At 39.9% G+C, this 17299-nt stretch overlaps 1 protein-coding gene across 1 annotated transcript in view; it reads left to right on the top strand.

Moving 5' to 3' along the window:
• The window catches only part of DLG3 (discs large MAGUK scaffold protein 3), a 74571-nt gene that overhangs the window by 10203 nt on the left and 47069 nt on the right, over window positions 1–17299 (top strand).

Raw genomic sequence — 17299 nt, 5'->3', positions numbered from 1 at the left:
TGGTAGCCTCTCAGCGGGTCTGTTCTCAGCCTCTCTTCCAGCACTGCGCCCCGTCAGCCCTCTCCCCGGAGTGTCTTCGCCGCGTGTTCCCAGCCCCCTTCTGAGCTACTCCTGAGGACGCCTCTCTGGCCCTGGGGAGCGCCGCACGCCCGCTCTCCCTCCACTGGGCCTGTCTGACCTTCACCTCTTTGCCATCACTTCTTCCCACCCAAACTGTGTCCCCTTTCTCGCCTCGGGGGCTCAAACCTGCCCACAGCCTCCTTCCTGCCGGCTACTGCGCCCCCAGCAGCTCCCTAACCCCCTTCCCCAGAGGAATGTTCGAAATCTTCCCCACCCCACCCCCAACGCCTTTCTCCACCCAACCTGGCTACCGCTGGGAACACCCACGACGGACTTGGGATTCTCCTGTCCCCTCCCTTTGGTTTGCAGGGGCTTCAGACCCTTCCCGACTCCTTTCGCCTCCCCTCACCCTCTGTAAGAGTCTGGCCTTTGTGCCCTAGGGCTGCAGTGCCTGGGCTCCTTGGACACCTAGGCCCCGTGGGCCAGTACTAAGGTGGCGGAAGGGCCCTCTCCCGGCAGGTGCTCTAGTTTCCTGATGAGGACGGAGAGGCTGGGAGCCGGTTGCAAAGCTGAGCCTGGTGAAAAGCGGTTACCTTTGTCCTTTCCTCCTCCTCCCATCAGGATCGCTCAGTGCCTCCAGAGCCTTGAAGGGAAAAAAAGGGCCTGCCACCCTTCGCAGATGCTTTTTATACGCGGGATAGAAGTGTGGGGAAGTAACTAGCTAGACAGCTTGTTGGTCTGAGGTAATGGGAGGAGGATGCAAATGGTCACTTTGAGTGTTTCTCTCCAGGTTTGCTGTTCAGTTTACAGAGGAAGGCACCTTAAGGTTATTGTTTTTATGATTTATGTGTATGCTGTGTGTTTCTCAGTATACAGCTAACCATCTGATTTTTATTAGCAACTAATATGTATCTATTTCATGCCTCCAAATTAGCCTTGGTTTTGCAAAGGAAATGGTTTCTCTTGCATGTGTGTGTGTGTAGGAGAAATTGATGTTTTCTTTCGGTTTTGTTCTCTGATGTTGGGCATATGGAAACAATACTGTGAACTTGTCTGGTGGTGGTATGTTGGAAACTGGTGACTACATATTTCTATGACTTTTGTTGGGGGAATTCAACTGGTTTGCATAACAAGCTGCAAGTTGTCCAGAGTAAGGGAATGTCTGCAGTGTTTATTGCTCTCTGAGCATATTTCTGAGAGTTTATAATGTAGGTTGACATGCTGTTTTATGTTAGGTCTTTTTCCACTTGTTAACCAAGGTCTTTGTCTATTAGGATTTAGTTCAACCACTGTTTCTAAAGGCTCTGCTACCCCCATCTTACTTCTTTGTTTGGTTTGGTAAATCCTACAGGGTCCCAGCATGCAAAAGTTTTTTTCTTTTTAAAGAATTATTTTATTTTAACTTTATTTAATTAAATTTGACCAGAGAAGGACAGAGCGAGAGTGAGAGAGAGAAAATGAGAAAGCAAGTCACTGGGTCCAGTACTCAAATGGCAGTCAAGCCGCCAGGTCCAGGACTAGAACTGGGGACGGCCACATGGGAGTCCAGCACCCTTAACCCTCCCACCTGCTGGTCCCAAAAGCTTTTTTTTTTTTCCATTTGAAAATGGGCCCCTGGAGCCTGGTCCAGAGGGACTGTCAAGCATTCTGTATTGGGGCTCTGATTTTTCTTTGATAAAGTGCTAGTTTCTAAAAATAAGGACTCCAGGGTCAGCCTGTGGCCTGGTGGTTAAGGTGGCTGGATCCCACTTTGCTGACCCTGATGTTTGAGTTCTGATCTGGCATGTGTGTACGTGGGTGCATGAGTGCCCCAAAAAATCCTGAAATGAGAGAGATGGAAGGGAGAGGATTGTGTCATGACACAATGGGAGATACTTTCTCACTTTCTCTGTCACATCAGTGAGCACATGCGCCCTCTGGCAAATTAAAAAAAAAAAAAAAAAAAGGACCCTCCGGGATCACTTTATAAATGTATTCAAAATGACTCTTTGGAGGATTGCATCACAGTGTGGGTATTTACAAAATGAACAGTACAATTACATATTAGTTGACAAAAATGGCAGAGATTTTCATGTTATTGGCCAAATAAATGTTCATATTTTGAATTTTTTTTTTAACCTAGAATGTGAGTACTGGATAGGATTGTGTAGTCCAGTCCCTCATTTTGCAAATTGGAACAGAAACGGGAGAGCCAGGATGTGACTTGCCTAAGGTCATGAATGGAAAGTTGCGAAGGGTCAGCAATCTGTTTAATCCTAAGGTCCACCAGTTGGAACAAACCATGCTTGTGAACACCTGAAAGACTTGAGTCCTACTTAAGAGTAGAGAAGCAGCAGGAAAGGGACTGGGGAAATATCAATAGCAAGAGGGAGAGGAGAGGTGGAGGTGAAGGTTAGAGGGATCACCATAGTGGCCAGTAGGCACCATTGCCAAATTAGTGCAGCTTTTAGCTAGCCAGACTTTAGCACGAAAGCTTAAATGATAGATTTGACTAATTTGAACAATAAAAGTAAAAACAATTTTCTTAAAATAGGTTTATTGAGGTATAAGTTATAGATCATATACAATTCCTTCATTTAGGTGGCTTTTAATATACTCACAAAGTTGTGTCTCTACCCACAGTCAGTTTTAGAACATTTTCATTACCCGTCTCCTTTTAATACATAAAGGGGTGCAAGCATTGGAAGGGTGATAGGTTGAGGACAGTTACTTCCTAAAGTACCTCACCTGGACATGGGATAGGTGGCAACCTGGGAATGCTCTAACCTTGAGATTTTTTTCATGTATCTGGTTTGCTTCATGTGGGTTAACTCATTATGAAATGTAGGCACTATGTCTTTCTATTTGAACTTTGTATTATACCTAGCATGGGTGCTTTACGGGTGTTTTTATGATGAAGCTTTGGAAAATATTACAATAAAAATATAAGTGCTAAATGATAAGTTACCACATTGAGAACTGCTGTTTTATAGTTTCATTCTTTATTGCTCCAAACTGTTGTGGACATAGCAATCCTACCTATTAGTTAAAATTAGCACAATGTTCTTGGGCATGTATAATCCTGCTTAAAATTCAAATTGGTAATTTAAACAACTGACTCTTGGCAAAAACTCTCTTCCAGTCTATTCTAAAATGAAAAATATTTTTCTGTGATTTGTGGGCTGTTCCACCAAGAGAAGGATATGCTTCATAATAATAGCATTTTGAGATCTCTTACGTTTTCCCTTAGTTATTTTGTGTTAGCCTCTGTTTATAAGCTGAGCTAGTATTTTCTGGAAAGCTCTTTTGGTTTTAGAGTAGAACCTGATCTCAAAATCAAGAGGTGAGCCAGAAATCGGTAACTAAGTTAGCTAAACTGGAAGCTGATTCTTTGTGACCAGTCTTTTAAACTGGAATGTAAATCCAGACAGGCTGGGGATCCAGGGAGTAAGAGAGAATTAGAGTTTTTCCATGACTTATTTTAAGGTGCTGAATAAGCATACTTTCACCATGGAAACACCTTCAGGTAAGACCGGGAAGAGTTAGGGATCAGTGTTGACAATAACTTCAAAGCATAAAAGGGATATTTTCTCCATAACGTTCTCTTTTTTTTCCTCCTTTTTTTTAGAACTATTTACTTACTTTTATTTATTCACTCATTCATTCATTTATTTTCATTTGACCGGAGAAAGACAGACACATAGAAAGAAGGAAAGTGAGAAAGCAAGCCACCAGGTCCAGTACTCGAACCGTGGTCAGCCATGTGGGAGTGTCCAATGCCTTAACCACCATGCCACCTGCTTTCCCCACGTTCTCTTTTTTTTTTTTAAGAATTATTTTTATATTAATTTTATTTTCATTTTACCAGAGAGGGACAAAAAGTGTGTGTATGGGGGCCGGGGGGGGGGAGAGAGAGAAAGAAAGAAAGTCAGCCTCCAGGTCTGGGCCTTGAACCATGGTTGGCCATGTGGAAGTCCAGCATCCTTAACCACCATGCCACCTACTGTCCCCTCCATAACGTTTAAGTAACCATTATACCTCTTCCTCCTGTTTGAGAATGAAGGATGTAAACATAACTGCTACTCTAACAGCATGATCTCTTAAGAGCTCAGAAGCGAAAGTATACCAAGGAAAAGAATCAAAGTTCTTTTTAGAATTATTTTATTTAACTTTATTTATTTTAATTTGACCAGAGAGGGATAGAGTGGGGGAGAGATTGAGATAGAAAGTGAGAAAGTGAGCCGCCAGGTCTGGAACTCAAACCGTGGTCTGCCATGTTGCAGTCTAACGCCCTTAACCACCATGCTACCTGTAGGTCCCAAGAATCAAAGTTCTGACACTCCTGTTGTCATCCTAAAAGAAGGCTAAGGTAAGGAAAATAGAAAATGCATTCCTATCACCAGCATTTTTACAACGTGAACAATTCAAAAGTAGTTAGTATTGTGTTCATCTTTGTGTCCCTAGCATTTGGTCTGGAGCCTGGTACATGGTTCATTGAATTGAATTGTGGAATATCTTTATGTTCCAGATACTTTTGTGAGCATTAATCTTCAGGATATCCTTGTAGGGTAGACAGTATTCTCCCTGTTTCACAGATGAGGAAAGTGAAGAAGGTCAGACAGGTCGAGTGATTATGCTCAGTCACACCACTAGTAAGGGACAGAATTTAAGTTCAAAGTCAGATTTCCTGGTAACTTTCGATCAAGTGCTTTTGCTAGTAGGTAACAACTACTTCCACCACTGTGGGAAGCTGTAAGTCCCCTCTTTCTACCCAGATACATCTGGAGACAGCAAAAGGTATAACACTTGAGGCTCTTTAGGTGGCAGAAGCTGTTAACAAATGGAGTAATCCAACTCCTAAATTTCAGCTGTTTAGTCTTGAGGACCACAGACTCTTGCCCCAAAGGAATAAATAACCTAGGGTAGAGGGACTGCTGGAAGCTTGAGAGAGACCTCCTCTCCTGTAGAAGGAAAGTGGGTTTAGGAAGTCTACCAGAGAATGATATTGTGGGAGGAATCCCAGGAGAAGCCAAAAGGTGGGAGTTGGTTTGCTTGACTTAATTAGCAAATGTGTGCAGGCTTAAGAATATTAATGCAGTAAGTAGGCACTTCTCATGTCTTCAAGTGAAACAGAGTTGTAGTTGTCATTCATTTTTTTATGACCTTATAATTCACCCACTTAATTGGTTTTTAGAATATCACAGAACTGTGCAGCCATCACCACAACTGATTTCAGAATTATCACCATCTCAAAAATAATTTAGAATGTTCACTAACTCTGTCCTCTTTAACCATCTCCCCCCAACCTCTCTGTCACCTTCAACTCTAGGCAACCACTAATTTACTTTATGTCTCTATAAATTTGTCTATTTTAAACATTTCTTATAAATGGATTCATATAGGATGTAGTCTTTTTTTAAAGAATTATTTTCTTTAACTTTATTTACTTATTTTTTAAAATTTTGACCAGAGAGGGACAGAGCAAGAGAGAGAGAGAAAGTGAGAAAGCAAGCCCCCAGGTCCAGGACTTGAAGCACATTCGGCCATGTGGGAGTCCAGCGCCCTTAACCACCATGCCACCAGCCAGCCCCAGGAGGTAGTTTTTTGTGACTAGCTTTTTTCACTTAGCATAATGTCAAGGTTCATCCATGTTACAGCATGTGTCAGTACTTCATTACTTTTTATAGCTGAGTAATATCTGTTATATGTATATACCATATTTTGTTTATCCATCAGTTGATGTACATTTGGGTTGTTTCCACTTTTTAGCTATTATGAATAATGCTCTATGAACATCTATGTGCAAGATTTTGCATGGACATATGTTCACATTTCTCTATTGCTGGATCATATGGTAACTATATGTTCATCCTTTTGAGGAATGGCCAGGCAGCTTTTCATGGCAGGTGTACCATATTGCATTCCCATCAGCATTGTGTGAAGGTTTCAGTTTCTCCACATCTTCTCCAATACTTGTTATTGTCAGTGGGTGTGAAGTGGTATCTCATTGTGGGTTTGATTTTGTATTTCCCTGATGGCTAATCAAGTTGAGCATCTTTTTTAAAAGGAATTATTTTATTTAATTTTATTCATCATTATTATTTATAATTTGACCAAGGGAGACAGAGGGAGAGGGAAAGTGAGAAAGCAAGCTGCCAGGTCCAGGACTTGAGCCATGGTAGGCCATGCAGCAGTCCAACACCTTAATCACCACACCACCTGCTGACCCTGAACATATGTTTTTAGTTCTATGGGATATATACCTAGGAGTGGAATTGCTGGATCATAATATAACTTAACATTTAACATTTTGAGGAACTCCCAGACTTTTTTCCAAAATGACTGCACCCATTTAGGCCCACTCTGCTTTGTAAACTTGGAAGAGAAGAAATGTTAAGCTTTCTTTCAGTTTTGCTCCCAGAGTTGAGCTTCATATATGGATATGTATGTTTGTGCTAGGCTTTTCTGTATTCCATGTAGCCCAAATACATGGTAACTAGTTTGGCAAAGCATTCTCAAGCTAGCCAGACAGGTACTTTCTTGTCCTCCTTAGATGGTTTGAGGCAAAATCCTAGGAGGTTTGGTGTTTGTAAAACATCTGTTTTTCCGGATGGGGTAGACTGATTAGAATAATATACAGTCATGACAATTAATTATTTCTTATTTAATTAGAGCTTTTTAGGATTTCTTTTTAACTTAATGTGTTGTTTTTTAATGTCTTGACCTTGATAATGATGCTGTTTTTTTTTCTAAAGATAGTCCTATATATATATATATATATTTCACTATAGGGTATTTGTTATATTGTTTTAAATAAAGAAATAGAGAAGTAGAATAATTTGGGCCTACTGTTGTCTCTGAAGTTAAAACATACTGTTTTTGCTTCCTTTATGTAAGGAAAGCACACACACATACACACACACACATACTCTCTCATACATACACATACTCTTGACAGAGGGACCAAGGCCCTGGTTCTAGTTCTGATTTTATCATTAAGTAGCTGAATGATCTTAGGCAAGTCAACCTACCTCTGAGGGATTTAATTTTCTGACCTGTGAAATCAGGGAACTATGCAAGGTGATCTCTTATGTTTCTTCTAAGTCAAATTCTGTGTTATATAACCTTACAAGATTTTGTTTGTACTTAGACTCTTACTAAAAATCAGTCGTCATTGGGGCCGGCAGGTGGCGTGGTTGTTGAGATGCTGGACTCTCACATGGCCAACCATGGTTCAAGTCCCGACCCTGGCAACTTGCTTTCTCACTCTCCTTTCTCTGTCACTCTCTGGTCAAAATTGAAGAATAATGATAATAAATAAAATTAAAAATAAATAAATCTTTTTAAAAAACCAGTCATATTCTTGGGACCAGCAGATGGTGTAGCAGTTATGTGGCTGGATTCCCACATGGCTGACCACAGTTTGAGTCCTGAACCTCGTGGCTTCAAACATAGGCCAGTTGCATGTGCTTGTGTACCCAAAATCCTAGGAGAATGAAGGGAGGATAAGGGATTGTAGCATGGTCATCACCGTTGGGGTTGATTTCTCACTTTCCCTCTTACTGTGTCTGTCTGTCTGTCTGTCTCTCTCTCTCCAGCAAGCACATAAACCCCTTTAGACAAAAGCCTCTAAAAAAGTCAGTTATGATCTAATAACAGTCTTGCTTATTAAAGCAAAGAGGCCCAGGGGCCAGCAGGTGGTATAGTGGTTATGGCACTGGGCTCTCACATGGATGACCACAGTTCAAATCCTGGACCTGGTGGCTTGCTTTCTCTCTCTTCTCTCTCTATCATTCTCTGGTGAATGTATGAGCCCCGTCATAAACTAAACAATAATACTAATGATAAATAAAATTAAGTAATTATTTGAAAAAAATTCAAAGGGGTCTGTCTTCTTTTCATGATAAGACTTTCAGCTTGTTGAAATGGACTTTGTTTTCTTTTCATTGAATTGAAAAAATTTTTAAAATAATTATTTTATTTTATTTAGTTTTATTTATTACTATTAGTAGTAGTATTCAATTTCAGCAGAGAGAGAGAGAGAGCGAGCAAGCAAGCCGCCAGGTTTGAGACTTGAACCACAGTTGGCCTTGTTGGAGTCCAGTGACTTAACCACTGTTCCACCTGCCAGCACAAAGACTATATTAAGAGTTGTTTCGTAAATACTTGAAAAAAGAAGTGGTGAGCACTGGGAACCCAGTATTGGCTCACCAAAGTCAAACAAGTCATGTCAGCCTGACCAAATTTTCTTAATGTATAGGGTTACTGGACATTGATCAGGGAAATATGGTATATATAATATATATAGATTTCAGCAAGGCATTGACAAGGCTTCTTTGGTCTACTTTTAGATAAGATGGCCAGGTGAAGGTAGTGATAATATGTTTAAGTGGATTTGTCTAAAACTGTTTAGGTGATTAATACCAGAGGAAAATGATTAATAGTCCAGAAGTAGTTGGAAAGAAGTTCCTAGTGCACGTGTGTCCTGGCTTTTCTCTGGGTCTGTCCTGTTCAGTTGCTTTCCCATTCTCTTCAAACTGTCTTCATTTTCTCTTGGATATAAAAAATTACATTTATAGATAATTGGGAAAAATAGAAAAAAAAAAGTAAAAAAATTCAAATCTTTTGTAAAACTACCACCAGACAGGTATATGTTTTGTATGTATTTCCCTCCAAACTTCATTATATTTGTATTTTGCATATAATATGTATATATCTCTTTCAAGAATGAGATTATTTAAGTAGTTTTCTATTCTCTATTAACTTAGCATATGTCAGGAATATCTTCCTAGGTCATTATATAGTTTTTGAAAAAAAGATTTTTAATAATTAAATAATATTCCATCATACATGTGTCATAATTCATGCAACCCTCACCCTGTTGGTGGATATATAGGTTGTTTCCAATGTTTTGATTACATGAAAAACACTTTGATGGATATCCTTGTACAAGGTATATGTGAATCTGTGATTATTTCTTCAGGATAAGTTCCTTTAAGTGGAATTATTGGGTCAAAGAGTATGAATATGCTTAAAGGTTTTGATAACATTTTGCCAATTGGCCTCCACTTCTACTGGCAGTATAAGAACATCTTTTTCAAGGTCTTCATTAATGCCACAGTCCCTTTCTGTCCATTTTCCTCTTGGGAATTTTGGTCACACACATAAGCCCTGTGTATTTTTCAAGCCACCAGTTCTGAGACTTGAACTGTGTAGTGGGGCCATGTGGTGCCTAGGCGCCTCAACCATCAGACTGCCAGCTAACCCGTATTATTATTGTTATTTTAAGTACCAAAGGGCATCTGTATGCCATAGAGAGTCACAGGAAGGAGGAAGCATCCTCTAGTGGGGTGTGGTCATTCTTTAATACCTTCTCCATTTCTCCATCCTTTTGAGATTTTGGGTACCCACAAGCATGACACATTTTTCAAGCTGCTAGGCTGGGCTTTGAACCACAGGTGGAATCTGGCTCCCTTAACCTTTAGGCTATGGGACCAGCCTTGGAACTTTTTTTTAAATAATTATTTAACTTTATCTATTTATTTATTTGAATTTGATGTGAGAGAGAGAGAAAGAGAGAGAGAGAGAGAGAGAGAGAGAGAGAGCAAGTCCAGGACTTGAACCTCAGTTAGCCATGTGGAAGCCCAGCGCCCCCAACCACCACGCCACCTGCCAGTCCTGGAACATTATTTTTTTAAAGAAAATCTCTGCAAATTTAATAGGTAAAAAATGTTATTTTGTTCTTTTGTTAATAATAGAATTGAACATTTGTGTGGGCGTGTGTGTGTTTATTGGTCATTTTATGTGTGTGTATGTATCCCCTTTTCCTATTTCCCTATTGGAGTGTTTTTATCAGTTCTTGCTTTAATATAGTTAGACTATTAATCCTTTGTCATATATAGTGCAGAGGCTTTTCCCAGTTTATAGTTTGGTTTTTTACTTTATTTTATCTTGCTGTACAAATGTTTTATGTTTATTTTTTTATTTAATTTATTTCTTTTTGTATATACATTCAATCGCATTGTTTAGCTTACAATGTGAGCATTTCAATATGTGAACATTTCTCCCCAGTCCTGTTGATCAAAATATCTTCAACTGATCTGATAACACTTCCCCATCCCCTCAATGTTCTACTTCCGTATCCCTTCTCCAAATGTCCTTCATTAGGCCCCACTCCTCCACGTACACCTCATCTGACATTCAGACCCATCTCTTCTGTTTGTACAACCGTTAGTCAATCAGTTTCAGTCATAGAGTGCAGACATTTGGTATATGTTAAGTGGGGACCTACAATGTCTCTTCTTCATAGCCTGTAATCAAATCTATTATAGTTTCTGTTGTGTATTTTGCCTCTGCCCATAGATTTGAAAGGGTCTTTTTCCCTACCTTGAGCAAATGCTCACCTGTGTTTTATTCTAGCCATTTAATTGTTTTTTCGTTTTTGCACTTAAAATCATAGCCTGGAGTTTCTTTATAATGTCAGGTAGGGTACCAACTTAATTTCTCCTCCATAAGTTAATGAATTATCTCAGTATCATTTATTAAATAATCTATCATGTCTCTCCTGTTTTGAAGTACCACCTTTATTCTAAATAAGCTTCTTTTATATACATATATAGACATGATTTGGATTTTTGGGTTTGTATTCTGTTTTATCTTTTTTTATTATTATTATTTAGAATGTCATATCACTTAAAAATTCAAAATCAACACGTTCTATTTTTCTTTTTTCTTTTCTTTTATTTACAATTTTGTTTATTAATTTTAATTATTATTTATACATTTAATCACTAGACATAATTTAGATTGTAAAGAGACTTTACCCAGCATGACACATTTCTTAGTCCAGCCCAGTTTGAGAACAGACACATGTCCTCATCAACAAATAATAAACCATACCCATGTCCCATAAATGCCTTACCTCTCCATTTTCCCCCAAATTTCCTCTCCTATGATCTTCTCCTCCCCTACTCTTTTCACTTTGGCTCTAGTATTCATAACAATTTTTTTTTTTTGGAGAGGTTTTTGCTATAGGGCACGTGTGCTCGCCAGACAGACAGAGAGAGACAGAGAGACAGAAAGTGAGAAATCCCCCCCCCCCCAGGGGAGATGGCCAAGATCTTAAGAAGAGAATGGAGGAGTCAGCAACAGATCTTCCATATTCATTCACTTTCTATCAAATTCCAGGGCCTTGTTTTTTATGGCTGAATAGTATTCCATGGAGTATATGTGCCACACTTTTTCAATCCATTTATTCGTTTGTTGACATTTGGATTGGTTCCGTGTCTTAGCAATCGTCAATAAGGCTGCAATGAATATAGATGTGTGAGCGCTTTTCTGATTGAGTGTTCTCCTGTCCTTTGAATAGATACCCAGGAGTGGAATTGCTGGATCATATGGTAGTTCTATTTGAAGGTCTTTGAGGAACCTCTATATTGTTCTTCACAATGGATGGACCAATTTATAATCCTACTAACAGTGTAGGAATGTTCCTTTTTCACTGCATCCCCTCCAGCACTTACCATTTCTTGTTTTTTTCATCTTTGGCATTCTGACTGGGGTTAGGTGGTATTTCATTGTGGTTTTGATCTGCATCTCCCTTATGATAAGGGATGTTGAACATTTCTTCATATGCTTTTTGACTGTTCATATGTCTTCCTTAGAGAGTTGTTTATTCAGCTCATTTTCCCATCTTTTAATTGGGTTAACCTTTTTTTTTTCCACGTGAGCTGCTTGAGTTCTCTGTGTATTCTGGTTATCAGTCCCTTATCTGAGGCACAGTTAACAAAAATTCTCTCCCATTCTGAGGGTTGTTGATTCACACTAGTGACAGTGTCCTTTGCTGTGCAGAAACTTCTTAATCAGATGTAATCCCACTTGTCTATTTTGGGAATTATAGCCTGTGTTTTGGGGGTCTTAAGTCTTGGCCTACCCCAATGTATCCCAGAGTTTCCCCAGTGTTTTCCATCAGTAGTTTTATCATTTGCGGTCTTAGGTTTAGATCTTTGATCCACTGTGAGTTGATTTTTGTTAATGGTGACAGATAGGGGTTCAGATTCATCTTTCTGAGGTGGATACCCAATTTTTCCCGCACCATTTGCTAAAGAGGTTTTCATTTTCCCAGTGGATTGACTGGTGCCCTTTGTCAAAGATGAGTCAGCTATATGTTTTGGGGTTTATTTCTGGGATCTCATGTTCTATTTTTCTTTTCTTTTCTTTTACTTTTTTCCATCTGTTTAATCTTTCCTCTTGGGGCTGCCAGGTGGTGTAGTGGTTAAGGGTGCAGGACTCCCACATGGCTGACTTCATTTCGAATTCCGGACCTGGCGGCTTTCTCTCTCTCTCTTTTACTCTGTCCCTCTTGGTCAAATAAAAACAAATAAATAAATAAAATAAAGTTAAATAAAATAATTCTTTAAAATAATTTCCTCCCCTTGTACCAGATACCTACCCTCTATAATGCATTCTCTACATCAATTCTCCCCCCTTTCAGTCTCTAGCATTTGCACCCATCCTCTCCACTGTCACATTTTCAAGTCTCTCAACCTCTGCCATAGCACTCAGTACAAACTGAGTGGGGAAATACAGTGTATAGCTTTGAAAGTCTGGCTTACTTCAATCAACATTAAGTCTTCTATAGTCATCCATTTTGAGTCAAACAATAGGATCTCTTTATTTCTTATGGCTGTGTAATATTCCATAGTATGTATGTGCCACAGTTTTTCAACCCAGTCATCAGTTTTTGGACACTTAGGTTGATTTCTGTTTTGTAATATTTTATTCTGGGGTTATCAGTTACTAGCAAATGGTCACAGACATTTTGACAACTATAAACAAGTGGAGTCTTTCTCTAGGTCCCATTTCCTGTGTTCCTTCCAGAGAATCCTAATCTAAGAGATGCATCTGATACCCCGATAAATATTGTCAGAGAGTTTGTGATATTGTGGGAGTGATTACTGTGAAGAATATTTCAATCTAGCCAATATATTGGCTATATTAACTCAGGTTGGCAAACTTCATCGTAAGATGTGTTTCAGTTGTAGTGGGATAGCATCTGTTTTAAGTGGAAAAGATTGTCTAAAAGTATACATCCTCCACTTATAGAGCAAGGAAAAGATATAATTGTGCTCATTCTCATTTTTTTTCTGGATGAGGTATTTTGTTTTGGGGTAGTCTTTGTTTTTTTTGTTTATTTTTAAAATTTTTTTCTTTTTTGGGGGGAGGTTTTTGCTATAGGGCGCGTGTGCTCGCCAGACAGACAGAGACAGAGAAAAATCACCCCCGAGGGGGGATGGCCATGCTGAAATCCCTTCTCCTTCATTCTCCTCTCGGGATTTTGGGCACACACGCACACGCGCCTGGCATGAGTTTAAGCCACTGGGTCCGGGATGCAAACCGCGGTTGACTACATGGGAGTCCAGCGACATAGCCATTACGCTAACTGCTGGTCCCTGTTTGTTTTTTAAGAGAGGTTTTTGCTATAGGGTGGGTGCACTCGCTGAGAAGACAGACAGAGACAGAAAGCGAGAAATCACCTCCCAGGGGGAATGGCCACACAGCAGTCCCTTCTCTTCCATTCTCCCCTTGGGATCCTCGGCACATAGGCACACACACCTGGTGTGAATTTAAGCCACCAGGTCTGTGACTTGAACCACAGTCAACTATGTGGGAGTACAGTGACATAACCATTATGCCATCTGCTAGTCCCTGGGTGGTCTTTGTTTAAAAAATATTTTCTTGGACTGGCTTTCTGGCCTAGTGGTTAAGGGAGACAGATACCAGTTGATCACGTAGTTCAAATCCTGGTATGGCAACTTGAAAAACATACATGCCCAAAATCTTGAAAAGTTGGAGAGAAGAGAGAAGGGATTGTGGCATAACTACACCCACTGGGTGGTGCTTTATTTTATTTCTTTTTTCATGATAGAGTGAGCACATGTATATGAGTGATAGAGAGAAACACCGTTCACAGAGTATGGTAACTCTATGATCCCCTTCCCATCGAATCTTGGGCACTCATGTGCATACCCAGCATATTTCAAGCTGATCAGGCCAGGGGTTCAAACTATAGTTAACTAGTCATTTGGGTCATCAATGTGGGACCCAGCTTTTCTTGAGCAGCATACCACCTTAGTCGTGGAGTAGTTTTTGCATATGCTTTGGCTTATGGGTTAAAGGAGTTTTGTTAATCTTTCGTTTGAATGTGTTACATGAAATTCCTTTGAAATAGAGAAAAGGCTCTACTCAAGGTTTTTGCCCTGATCTGCTAAGAGATCCAGAATCAGTGAGAAGGAGCAACAGTAAGGTCCTGTGAATATTTTTTCTTAGTTTGATGTGATATCAAGGCATTTTTCATTCTGCTCATTTTAGTCCAAGTGTTTGGATATAATGAAACCTATATATAGTATAGGGTTTTCATTTAATAGCTCTTCCTGTATCCTTATTAAGCTCTTTGGTGAATAAAAACATTTAGTCAATAAGGATAAACTGGAATTTTTTTATGGCCTCTTGATCTGCCATGTCTTGTTTTCTGTTTTATTGATAGTATCCTTCAGGATGCTATCCAGAACCCTGGCTGTATATGTGTGGTTGAGGAAGCATATTGTTACAGTGCAAGGAGCAGAACAATGACGCTCAGGTCTCTATTCTGGGTTAGTCATAGTTCTGAGCTATTGTTCTGAAAGTAGACCTGAAATTATTTGTTTCTCAAACAATATTTACCCATATTGAGGCTTGTTTGCTGCTTTTCTGCCTTCTCACGTGGCCTTAAGAATTTTTTTTATTTTAATTTTTTAAGAGAGGTTTTTGCTATAGGGAGCGTGTGCTTGCCATAAAGAGAGAGACAGAGAGAGAAACTGAGAAATCACCCCCTCCCCCCAGTGGGGAATGACCACGCCGCATTACCTTCTTACAAATAAAAAAATAATAATAAATTAGAATCAGCAGGTGACATGGAGGTTGAGATACTGGATCCCACATGTCTGCACAATAAGAGTCCTGGACCTAGTGGCTTGAAAATCACCCCAGGCCATGTGTGCATGCATGCCTAAGATCCTGAGAGGAGATTAGAAGAGAAGGGTTTGTGGTGTGGCCATCTTCTCTCACCCCAGAGGTGATTTTCTCACTTTCCTTCTCTCTGTCTTGTAAGCACATGAGCCTTATAGAAAAAAACTAAAACCTAAAACTAAGAATAAGTAAATAAATAAATTAGACTACTCTTAGATTTGATTCCTATGGATCTCATTAATTTGATCTTAAAAATAATAATTATGTCATAATTAGAAGAGATCTTAGAAATTGTCTAGTTTTTTTTTTTTTTTTGGAGAGGTTTTTGCTATAGGGCGTGTGTGCTCACCAGACAGACAGAGACAGACAGAGAGACAGCGAGAAATCACCCGCCAGGGGGGATGGCCACGCCACAATCCCTTCTCCTACATTCTCCTCTCAGGATCTTGGGCATGCACACACACACGCCCGGTGTGAGTTTAAGCCACTGGGTCCAAGACTCGAACCGCGGTCGACTACGTGGGAGTCCAGTGACATAGCCATTACGCTAACTGCTGGTCCCAGAAATTGTCTAGTTTTAAGGATGTTGAAATTTTTAAATGGTGGCCCCATAATTAAAAACTAACCCAAGTAATAGGCTTCATAATTATTATTTTATTTTTTGTTTGTTTGTTTATTTGGAGAGGTTTTTGCTATAGGGCACATGCACTCGCCAGAAAGACAGAGAGAGACAGAGACAGACAGTGAGAAATCACCCCCCAGGGGGAATGGCCACACCGCAATCCCTTCTCCTCCTTTCTCCTCTCAGGATCTTGGGCATGCACGCACATGTGCCTGGCGTGAGTTTAAGCCACCGGGTCCAGGACTTGAACCACGGTTGACTTCATGAGGGAGTCCAGAGACATAGCCGTTATGCTAGCTGCTGGTCACCAATTATTTTTTATAGAGATGAGTTTGTGATTCCTGTAAATGTGATATTTGCTAATTTGTGTGCTTACTTCATACCAACAGGTATTTTTTTTTTTTAAGAGAGAGATTTTTGCTATAGGGCATGTGTGCTCACTAGAGAGACAAAAAGAGACAGAAAGTGAGAAATCATCCCCCAGGGGAATCATGCTCCAAGGGAATGGCCATACCGCAGTCCCGTCTCCTACACTCTCCTCTCAGGATCTTGGTCACGCATGCACATGCACGTGGCGTGAGTTTTAAGCCATCGGGTCTAGGACTTGAACCACAGTCGACTATGTGGGAGTCCAGTGACAACCATTATGCCATCTGCTGACCTCATAGGCATCTTCTGTAAAATATTTGTCTTCAAAAAAGAAAAAAGAAACCTAAAATTTAATTTATATTCATCAAAATCTGTGACTCTTTTCTGAGGTTGTAACTTCACTTTCCACCAGGGTTCTGTAATTTTTCCTAATTGGTGATTCCTTGGAATTTCAGGACAGCTCTGCTAGGCAAAAGAGGGCTGTACAGGTTTGAGATTTGAATGCCTCACTTGCATAAGAATGAACTTTTGTGGTAGTTTTTGATTTATTTTGAGTTGATAGTCAACCAAAACATAAGCTCTTGGGGCCAGCAGGTGGCATGGTGATTAAAGCACCAGACTCCGACATGGCCAACTGTGCTTTGAGTCCTGGACCTGGTGGCTTGCTTTCTTACTTCCCCCTCTCTTTCTGTTTTTCTTTGGTCAAATTAAAAAGAAATAATTGGGACCAGCAGTTGGCATAATTGCCATGTCGCTGGATTCCCATGTAGTCAACAGCGGTTCAATTCCCAGACCTGGTGGCTTAAACTCACACTGGGTGCATGTCTGTGCATGCCCACGATCCTGAGAGGAGAATGGGGGTGATTTCTCACTTTCTGTCTCTCTGTCTCTCTCTCGAGTGCAAGCCCCCTATAGCAAAAACCTCTAAAGAAAAAAAAAAGAAAAAGAAATTATAATAATAGTAAATAAAATAAAATATTTTAAAGATTTTATTCTACTTTATTTATTTTAATTTGACCAGAGAGAGACTGAATGAGAGAGAGAGAGAAAGAAGGTGAGAAAGCAAGATGCCAGTTCTGGGACTTGAACTGCGGTCAGCCTTGTGAGAGTCCAGCACCCCTTACCACAATGCCACCTTCTGACACCTAGATAAATAATTCTTAAAACAAGCAAACAAGAAAACATGAGCTGTTATGTAGCCAAAGTACTGAGTCTTCCCTACTTAGTTTTTTTTTTTTTTTTTTGGGGGGATTTTCTCTTTGG

This window comes from Tupaia chinensis, unplaced genomic scaffold (assembly GCF_000334495.1).
Source record: "Tupaia chinensis unplaced genomic scaffold, TupChi_1.0 Scaffold000165_2, whole genome shotgun sequence".
Lineage (NCBI taxonomy): Eukaryota > Metazoa > Chordata > Mammalia > Scandentia > Tupaiidae > Tupaia > Tupaia belangeri.
Note: the sequence above shows the minus strand (reverse complement) of the source record. Positions and strands in the feature narration are given on the sequence as shown.